The 10,398-nt window shown below is 44.0% G+C and overlaps 1 pseudogene; it reads right to left on the bottom strand.

Moving 5' to 3' along the window:
* Positions 1-1,217: 1,217 nt before the first annotated feature.
* LOC147679953 (uncharacterized) lies at positions 1,218-2,266 on the bottom strand (annotated as a pseudogene).
* Positions 2,267-10,398: the final 8,132 nt, after the last annotated feature.

The following is a 10,398-nucleotide window of genomic DNA, read 5'->3' as shown; positions in this document are numbered from 1 at the left end:
CTGCGCCTGTGCTTGTGTGGGTCTTCTTTTTCCACAAGACCGTCGGGGACCAAATCCTAAAAAAAGGCTGGTTGTTATAATTTGGATAGCCTGGAAAAGGATCCATTGGTGGCTGAAAGGGATGTTGAAAGTTACCCGGGTGACCCCACAAAAGAAGCTGTGTAGCATACACATGCTTGCCTCTGGGAGTTACCAGTGTGTTTGCTGCTGTAGGTGGGGTGTCCCACAGCTGCCTGTCCCGTTTCTTTAGGAAGTTCCTAGAGGCCATGATGCAGAGAATGCATCATTACATTAGCTTCCCTGAAACGCACGCAGAACTACTCAGGACCAAGACAGACTTCTATCAAATAGCACATTTCCCCAACATCATCGGCTGTATTGATGGCACCCACATCCCAATTTGCCCACCTGCTGCCACAGAGTACATTTACAGAAACAGGAAGTCAACCGACACCATAAATGTACAGGTAATCTGTGATGCAAACTACATTATCACGGACATAGTGGGAGTTTCCAGAAAGTACTTACTACTCCTACATCTTTCAGAACAGCGGGATCTACAAACGCCTGACAGCGGGGGAATTTGGTGAAGGATACCTGCTAGGTAAAACACTGTGACACACCCTGACAGATATTGCAGATGTATGTGTATGTGTGCATGTGAGTAATGTCTTTTCTATTTTCAAATAGGGGATAGTGCATATGCCGTCCGCTCATTCATCCTGACACCCTACCTCAACTCTTCAACCACCAGCCAGAGGCGATACAACAGGGCATACAAATCAACCAGGAACATTGTGGAGCGCACCTTTGGCCTCTTAAAAAGCAGGTTCCGCTGCCTCCACAAAAGTGGAGGGTCACGTCAGTATACACTTATCACCTGCTGTAAGATGATTGCCACTTGTGCAATGTTGCACAACCTTGCAACTAAGAAGGGCATAGACGTGGAATTGAGCGACTATGAGGACCATAATGATGAACATGCACTGCCTGAACCCAACGCAGCAGGAGTTGCTACACCAACAGATGGCAGAAACAGACGGGCAGAGATCAAACACAACTACTTTTAGGTAAGTAAAGAGACCCAGACAGGTGGAGTATGCACCCAACGTAGTTTAATATTTGGCACTACGCAGGTATTCAAAATAAATGTACAACACAAATGTCATCCATGTAAAAATGGTAGTCCTGGGTCAATTCTCCATTAACTGAAAAAGTCATTTTCGCCCACGCCTACCAGTGCCAGATGTAAGTGGCTGGCTTTCTTCACTGTGTGTTTGGGCTGTTGGCTCACCATCGCGCCTGCTGCTCCATTGTGTCTCCACAACAAGGGAGCTTGTCAGGCTGCTCCTACTGGTGCTTTCCTCACTTTCTGGGACGTCCAGGGCAGCAGTTTGTGCTGTCTGTGCATTCATCATCAGCTCTACAGCACCGGTCAGACTAGAAATGCCCCTAGACACCACATTGCTGTGATGTGTAAGTCCCTCTTGCATGTTAATGCAACGTCTACATAGCAGGGAAGTGGCTGTGGCCAGGCGGTTTATTGCTTTACTTTGCTGCTGCGCACGCTGCCTCTCCTTGCACCTTGCTAACATGTCCTGGTCCAGTTTGCTGCACAGGAGCTGCACTGATTGTGTCATGTCCTGCATCCCTGCAGCCATCTCCTTGTTCACATCGACCAGTTCTCTAATGCCCTTCCCTATATCTTCCACATTTATGTTCAGGTTCCTCATCTGGCGTTGCACAGACAGGATGGCCTTCCCCTGCATCCTTTGGATTTTCACCATGCTACCCTCAAGGTCAAGGAAGACACTGGGACCCTCCACATGAGCTGCTACAATGCTTTCTCTGTGCCTTCGGCGTCTGCTACCTGTACGGACAACCTCTGCACTGGACTGTTGTGTGGTAGGACTACCTTCCCCAGGTAAGGTTGATGTGGCACCCCCTCCATGTCACACGCTGGTGACTCCATTTGGACAAGTGGGGCAACTACATGCCTCCTGCTCTTTTGTGATGCAGGAGTTGTCAGAGGCAGTGATGCAGGCAGCTCAGGTGAGGACAGTGGCAGAGGGGAACCTGAACGTTCTGGGGACGCCTGCAGATGTGGAGACATTTCTGGGTCTTGTGATGGTGGCTGTGTAGTTGGTTCACCTTTGTCCTCTGTGACATTCTCTGCACTTGGCCCTGGCTCCTGGCTGTCATCCCTCTCTGGTGCAGTGCCTTCTGTCTCTCTGGTACGCCTGCGTGATGTCTCACCTGTGGACATATAAGCGTACATTAGCTTGGCGCAACTGCCTCACAGCCACTACAATTAAATAATTTTCACTTGTACAATGTACATGTTGCCTGCGCTTCACTATGTCTGAAATGATTAGCCTAACTTGTTGGTTGCTGTGCTGTAGACATGGTCCTTCATTTACTGACTACATGTCCAATAATGCATTGCTCCTGTATAGTGCTACCTCAACTGGACAGTGGTTGATTTTGCCACATAGGGTAAAGGGAAGGCTGATGGGGTGGGGGTGATTGCTGTTTCATTAAAACAGTCAAACTTCTATACACAAAACCACTGGCTAGGGTTAGGACCAATGGGGTCATAGCAGATGAGTGGGAACTAGAAATGACACGAGACATGCCATATATGGTTGTGATTCTACTGCAGAAAAAGTCTGAAAGGTTGTTGCACTGTTCTTGGATTGGAGTGATGTTGCTGGAAGTTACTTCTAGTGTGATGATTAACACCTTGGCTGCTGCGGTTATTTTTCCCCTGTGCTGGAAAACTCTTGTTGCCATATATTCATGACGAGCTCAGCTCGTCATCAGCACACGACCACCGTGGCTGATGACGAGCTGAGCTCGTCATCAGCATCGAAGGGGTTAAGAAAATGTATTTGTTGCTGTTTGAGCTGTTTTGTTGATTTGTTTGGCTATGGCCTTCCTTTTGGCGTCTTGAATTTGCCGGTAGTAGTGTCTTTGGGATGATTTGAACACATCCTTGTCGGATTTTTCCTGGCTCTTCCTCCAGTTCCATTCTAGGTGTTTGCAGCATTTTTGGTTACTCTCCTCTAGATGAAATGGGAAGCATGGGGTTGCTGAGGAATGAGACTCACTTATTTGCAGCAGAGCTTCTGCTTTGCTTTGTCAAACTCTAAATTAGGACCTAAACCTCAATTAATACCACACTCATGGCTGTTTAATGACATCTGTCAAAACAACATATTTTAACGGATATTGGGCCAGATGCATCAAGCGAAATGCGCTCGCAAAAAGGCCAGATTCTCAGAATCTGGCCCTTTGCGAGTGCAATTTTTGCATTTGGGATGCATCATCCCAAATGCAAAAATCGCAAATAGAGAATTCGCTAAATTGCGATTGTTTGCATTTAAGGAATCTCTAATTGAGATTCCTTAAATGCAATGCATGACAGTATCAAAAATAGCGAATTCGCTAATAGGGCACGCAAATTACCACGAAGTACAACTTCATGGTAATTTGCAAAAACTTTGAAAAATGCACTTTTGTGCATTTTTCAAAGTTTCATGTTGCGCACACACATGCCCTAAGGGCATGTGTGTGCGCAACATATGTGCACAGATCACATTCAGGGGTGTAACAGGGTGTCCTTTGGACACCCCTGCACCCTTGAACTCGCAATCTCAATTTGCGAATCGCTAATTGCGATTCGCAAATTGAGATTGTCTTCCCATTCATTCCTATGGGCCTCTAGGCCCATAGGAATGAATGGGGAGGTATTCATTAATTGCGACTCGCAATTTGTGAGTCGCAATTAAGGAATCGCTATTTTTTTTTAGATTGCTTGATGCATTCCATTTTGCTATTCCTTATTAGCGATTCCTTAATTTTCGTTAATAAGGAATCGCAAAATGGATGTTTGATGCATCTGGCCCATTGATCTGAATTCTTGGTGAGGGCTATTTGTGTTTACTTTTGTGACTCACCAGTTCATGTTTCATTTGTCTGTTTCTTAAATTGCAATATGTATTTTTTCAAAGATTCTTCATTTTCTATATTTGTTTTTTTTGTCTGTGTACTCCATGTGAAAATTAATGAGACTTATAACTGTGTACATAGAAAAATGACTAATATAGGTCTCATAACATTTGCATATTAATAGTTTAGGAGAAGTTAACATTTAGATGTATCTAATTGTCAAGCTAATGAAACAGAATGTGTATGCGTATACTTGAGGTTAAACATTTATACGTGTAACAAGAAATTATGTTCATGTTGGTGTATTTGATACGACATTTTCATAATTCTTTGCAATTTTTTCATGCATTAAGAAGCCGATTTGCTGTATTTGTAGAAATGTGCACGTATATGTAACACTGTGCACTATTAAATTGACATAAGTTTGGGCAATGAGAACCATTTCAGTCAAAGCTCAAGTTTAAAGTTTAACATGTAATACGTATTTAACCTTCAATGTAGATTGCATTTGCTTGTATTTTTGTTTCCACTGCAGATGAGTACAAAGCCTTATTAACTAGAAAAGAAGGGTGTTCTTTTAGTTAGATAGCAAGGTATGAGATGATGGATCTGGGCAAGGAGAAACAAGGAGGCGAGTTCTTATGGAGAAGGAAAGGAATGGCAATCGATGAATGAAGAAGCAATTTATTGATGTGGGAAAGGTGGTGCCAGTAATCAATTTGTGCTGGAATCGTGGAAAGTTACTGGAGGAGCATGTGACTTACCTTTAGTGCAACTAATGGATTATGTTGTAATATAGTGAGAGTCAGAGAGGCATCTTCGGACTTCATGAGGTACAGACATCTGCTTCTGTTTCTGCTTTGAGTGGCTTCATGCTACTTGACCTTTGGTTGCAGTTTCTTGTACTGAAGACTCTGACAGCTGACATCTTTCTAATTTCACCTTCATTCAAAGCTTTAGGGCTGTCCCTTTTAAAGCAGTTTAGGGAGAGATAGTGTGCTCATGCTTACCTTTGAGAATCATTTGATTTAATTTAACGCTCAATTCTTTTTCCTGATTGCGTGCATTGTCATTATAGAACTAACTGTCTGTTTTTTGTTATATAGGGTAAACCTCTTTAGTATATTTGGCCTTATTTTGTTCGTTCTATATTTTCATATGATAATGCTGAGGTTGATTTATATCAATCTGTTTCGAATTTTATAATTAAATCTTACTAATCTTAGATTTAATTGTCAAGTGTATTATCTTGTGACCCAATTGGTTACACTGTATTGAATTATAATTGTGACTATTTCCTCCTTCTTACCTCTCACGCTGCTAAAAAGACCATCTGGTTGAGTGGGGATGTTTAAGAGGGTCCCACCTTTCTCAGGTGTGTAGTAATATTATCTAGCAGCCAAACTAGTTTGTGCTTGGTTGGTTTGAACAAACACAGAGCCCAGAAATGGAACTCTTGTGAGGGCTGATGCCAAGGAATCAACTAATAACATACTTGCTTGCTAAAATTATGTTATAGTTGGAAGTCCCCTGACTGGTGAGAGACATGGTTCTGATTTGGAAAATGTTCAGCTCTAGGTGGGGCAAACAAATGCTATATATACAGTATTTGCCGCTCTGGCTGATACCGGAATTTGACCAACTAAATAAATGGTTAGACATGTGTCAATGGAGGATATGGGGCTTTACAACGCTCTGGTATCTATGTGAAGCAACTGCTCTGAAGGGTGACTGGCCGGTCGTGCATCGGGCATTTCCTGTGGGTGGAGGGAGGCTGGAAGGATGGGGGCTGGTTTATCAGCAGTGGGGGGAGAATTTGTTACTGGGGTTTGGTTTGATGAAATGTCCAGGGCTGCTTTCGGTGCCCAGTCTAGCCCTGCTGCCCTGGATTAATTAGAGGTGGTGTTGGCGGATTTCCAAATAGATAAGGATCAATTCTTTTACTATCATGCTATATGCAAGACTGAAACAATTGTGGGCCTGTGCAGGGGACTCTCAATGAAAATCGAATGCAGTAGGGTTGCTACTCAGAGCAGTTCATCCGCGTGGCTGTATCATCAGGTTTTACATCGCTATAAGAGAAGATGCACATACGCAATCAATTAGAAGAAGAGCACAATGTGAAGTGGATTGTGAACAGCAATGCACAAATAAACAGTGACAAGGAGCTCTCAGACTTCATGTAATGCTATCTTCCATTTTATACACTTCCATTTTATACATAGACCATACATACCTAGGGCTGTGCTCGATAGAATTGACCTGGAAAGGTAGACCCATTGCCCCAAGCGCAAAGAGTAGGTGACCACATACATTCATTTGTTCTGGGACTGTCTTAATATAGCTGATTACTACAGAAAGATAGTAAACAGATATGCAGCCCACACACACATTAAGGTCCACTTGCTGGTGCAGACATTTTACTAGGTATAGATGCAACTAACTTAAAGAAAAAAATCAAGAGGAGGTTTGTCCAACTCACCCTTTTGCTGGTTAAGAGGCATTGTGGGCCATTGGCTAACCACTCAGATATGGACACTAGAAGAACATGGTATTAAAAATGGTGACTAATGGACCATAGTGACAGGAGTGCAACATAGGCCTCTGCACCCCCTGAGGAGCAGGGAGACACCCAAATCCTATGGGGCCGCATTTAGCCCAAGACCAATTACTATCTGAAAGATATGAGAGACTCAAAGGCTCCTCTTCATATTCTGCAGGGTGGGCCCATGATTTTATGTTAGGCCTCTGTCTGGCGGATAAAATGCAATCCAGCTGATGTTAAATTGCAGGAAGATTTTAACATTTGGAAAACTCTGGCCTGAAACTGAATCTACCCACCTGACTCTCGACCCCATGAACTTTCGATGTGATTTTGTATACATAAAATGTGAATGTTTAACTTTGTGCAAACGAAGAAACTATATACAGTTAGCTTTTTAAGAAAGCAGAACAATCATGAATGTGCGCTATTAAGTTGTGACACTGACATTCTGAAGGAATTATGGAATATGCTATGCTTATTTAATTGCAAGCTTCAATAACAATATGTATTAAAAAAATTCAGACATGGCCATTTCAAGCGTTGCATCGATGAAAAATGTGTGTGTCTTCACCGCGCTGAAAAAGGTAGACTCACTGCAGGAGATCTCGATAATGACAACAACCTGTTTTGTGTATCCTCCTTAAATAGAGTAATTTGCCAACAAAGTCGTGCTGAGACAATTTAATATAATAATGTCGGAGAAAAGTATGTACCTTTCGGCAGTGTTTTTGCATTCACTCCTGGCTCATACACTGGGGAGCATAGTTCTCGTGGAAAACATGCAGTGCAAATCTGCTGCAAAATGTGTCTATCTCTGCTCAGATTTTGGTGATCAGTTGTTTGTTGAGGTTTCCACTAGCAAGATTTAATGCCTGCCAGCAGAGATTAATTTGTAAACGAATGAGTGCCAGTGGCCAAAGCTCTGCTCAGAATTCTGTGGCTTGTGCAATTAACAGTCCATAGAATGCCAAAGCTGTGAAGTCTTCAATCCACATCAGGCCACATCTAACCCCTATTGGGCACTCCCTGACCCTTTATCTCACTCTTGCAGGTTCCTGCTTTCTCTCTTTGAGAGGTTTTCCTATCTTTCTCTGCCTCCATCTTTCCAATTTGTTTGTTTACCCTCCCTTGCTCTCAGTTAACGTTCAATGCATAAAAAAAGTGCTGGTCCCCAAACATATGTGCCGGTGCCCCCCACCGGCAACCACCAGCTCAAATTAAGCATTAACTGGCAGGAAGACAAAGTCTTTTTTTTTTTGTCCTCATTTGTCGATACCCTAGTGCAAGAAACCGCCGACCACCAGTATATGCCTCTGAGTCCAGCCCCCAGATCGATTAGCATGGTACGGACACAGGCGCATAGAAGACTTAAATGGCGGAATAAGGAGACCAACTCACAAAAGGGAGACCTACATCACTCCATCTAGGCGTTTTATCGCCTGTTGGACCAAAAGCGTACCTGGTAAGGCCCTAACAAAGGTCCATGGAGCAGGAGAAAGGCATCATCATAGGACCCGGGGAAAGAAAACCAAAAAAAAAAACCCGGCATTCTACCTCCAATTTACCAGAAAGTCCCAAAAAGCAATCTTTTTCCTGCTACAGGGTCTGGCCATGTCCACCCCAGAGACTTCATATAGTGACGTCAGCCATCCCGCATATGTTGGAGGGGCTGCATCTACCTAGAACCTACAAATCTGTCTCCTAGCTAGGAGAATTGCATAAAACAAAAAGGATCTGGCATGCCCAGTGATGATGTTGTCTACTTCAAAGATAATCAAAGGAAGAGAGATCCACAGTGTGGTTTTAAGCATAGAAGACAGGGCGTCCATCACCTTCTCTCAATAATGAGTGATGGCAGGGCAATCTTTGAACATGTGCACGTCCGAGGCCTCAGACAGATTGCATTTGTTGCATTTTTTCCCATGCTGATAGTTGGCTAGCCTCTGGGGGGAGAGGTATGCTCGATGTAGCGTGATCAGCTGGTTTTGTCTCAGCCATGCTGGTTTCACAAGCTTATATAGCATAATAAATTAGCTCTGCCAGTTCTGCTCCCCCTGGTCTCCCATCTCCCCTCCCCATAGGTTCTCAGGGAGTTTAAAGTCACCATCTATTTCTTCTAGGATCGCCCAGTACCAACATCAGACCTCCTTGCCCCCCTCTGGCCTTGTGACCAATAGATTTTCCAGGTTGCTATATTTGCCCAGGGGGACCCTCTTCCTAAGCAGTGCCTGAGCCCAGCTAGTCAGTTGTAAATACTTAAATCTGGAGAGGCGCGGCCCAACTCTCTCCCGCTACTCCTCCCAGGGAATCATTGAGCCGCCTGCCACCAGCTCTCCTCAAGACAGGATTCCATCATCCCTTATAGGACACGCCGGACTGTCCTTAAGACACTATGGGGTTACCAGGCGAGTCCCACAAGGGTGCTGTGTTAGAGTAGTAGCTGAGCCCCAGTTTTTTCCTCATCGTAGACCAGCTTCTAGCCAGTGATTGGAGAGTCTTGAGTTTTATTTTTTTGGAAAATGTCTGGTCTCCAAACTTGAAAAGAAACCTGACAGGTGGTAGACCGGCACCCTCTAGCATGGCTCAAAACATCCTTCCCCTAGCATTATCTAATGGTATCTTTAAAAGCATTCTAGAGTAGGATAATTCAAACACCCAGGCATAGTACTGTAGGTCTGGTAACGTTAGCCCTCCATTTTGCCTCCTCCTCCTCAGCTTTTTCCAAGCCAATCGTGTGGCTCTATACCTCCAAATAAAGGAATTGATATCTTGTTGGCATTTAGCTATTTGTTTGCTGTCAAAGGCCATCGGGATAGAATTAAACAGGAAGGTGTATTTAGGCAAGTTAGACATTTTAATTAAGTTTGTCCTCCCAAAGATGGATAAAGGGAGGTGGTTCCATGCCTTGACCTTTTTCCGACATTCATTTTGTACTCGCTTCAGATTTTGGGCGGCGATCTTACTAACGTCTTGGATGATTCTGATGCCTAATTAACGCATGGAGGACACGGTCTCTACGGGAGAATAAGTGGTATTCCAGGCCATGATTTCCGTTTTATCAGAATTTATCTCATGTCCGGAAATCTTGCCGAACTCCTCTGCCCACTTAATTACTGTGGGGAGAGCCTGATCTAAGTTAGATGTCATTATGAGGATATTGTCCGCATATAGAGGGGCTACCAGGGGAACTTTACAGGGCCGTAAGTGGGGAGATTGCCCCGGTCCTGGCCTCTGTCTTTAACAGCATTCTCCTGGGTGGCTTGGATCCTCCTAAGTCTTGGAACGATGCCACCGTGGTGTTAATACCTAAACCAAGGAAAGATGTGAGAGAATAAGGGTCATATCGTCCGATATCGCTCCTCAATAGCGACTACAAAATCTTTGCTGCTATTATGGCGGCTAGGCTGGGGACGGTGGCAAGCTCAATTATACAGGATGATCAAAAGGGCTTAATTAAAGGCAGACACTAAGCAGACCTCACGCAAGATCTAGTTGAGGTAATTGACATCGCTACCACCTTCTCTCTTCCCTTTGCTGCCTTTACGCTGGATGCGACGAAGGCCTTTGATAGGGTCAATTGGGCCTTTTTGGCTGCAGTAATGAGGAAATTTAATCTACCTGCAAATTTTTGCTGCATAGTACCTCTTATATATAAAGCTCCGATGGCCAGGCTTTCTGTAAACAATTTCTTGAAAAAGCCTTTTAGCATTTCTAGAGGTACTAACCAGGGCTGCCTGCTTTTCCCCCTCCTATTTAATCTCTACATCGAGCCTTTTGTTCAGACTCTTAGAGAGGAGGCTAAATGTAAATGTAAATGTGGGTGTACTTGTAAAGCGCACTGTGACTACTGAAGGACTGGGTTCTGCTAAGACCCAGCGGTGCCAGGGATAACACCTAAAACC

This window comes from Lissotriton vulgaris, chromosome 11 (assembly GCF_964263255.1).
Source record: "Lissotriton vulgaris chromosome 11, aLisVul1.2, whole genome shotgun sequence".
Classification (NCBI taxonomy): Eukaryota; Metazoa; Chordata; class Amphibia; order Caudata; family Salamandridae; genus Lissotriton; species Lissotriton vulgaris.
Note: the sequence above shows the minus strand (reverse complement) of the source record. Positions and strands in the feature narration are given on the sequence as shown.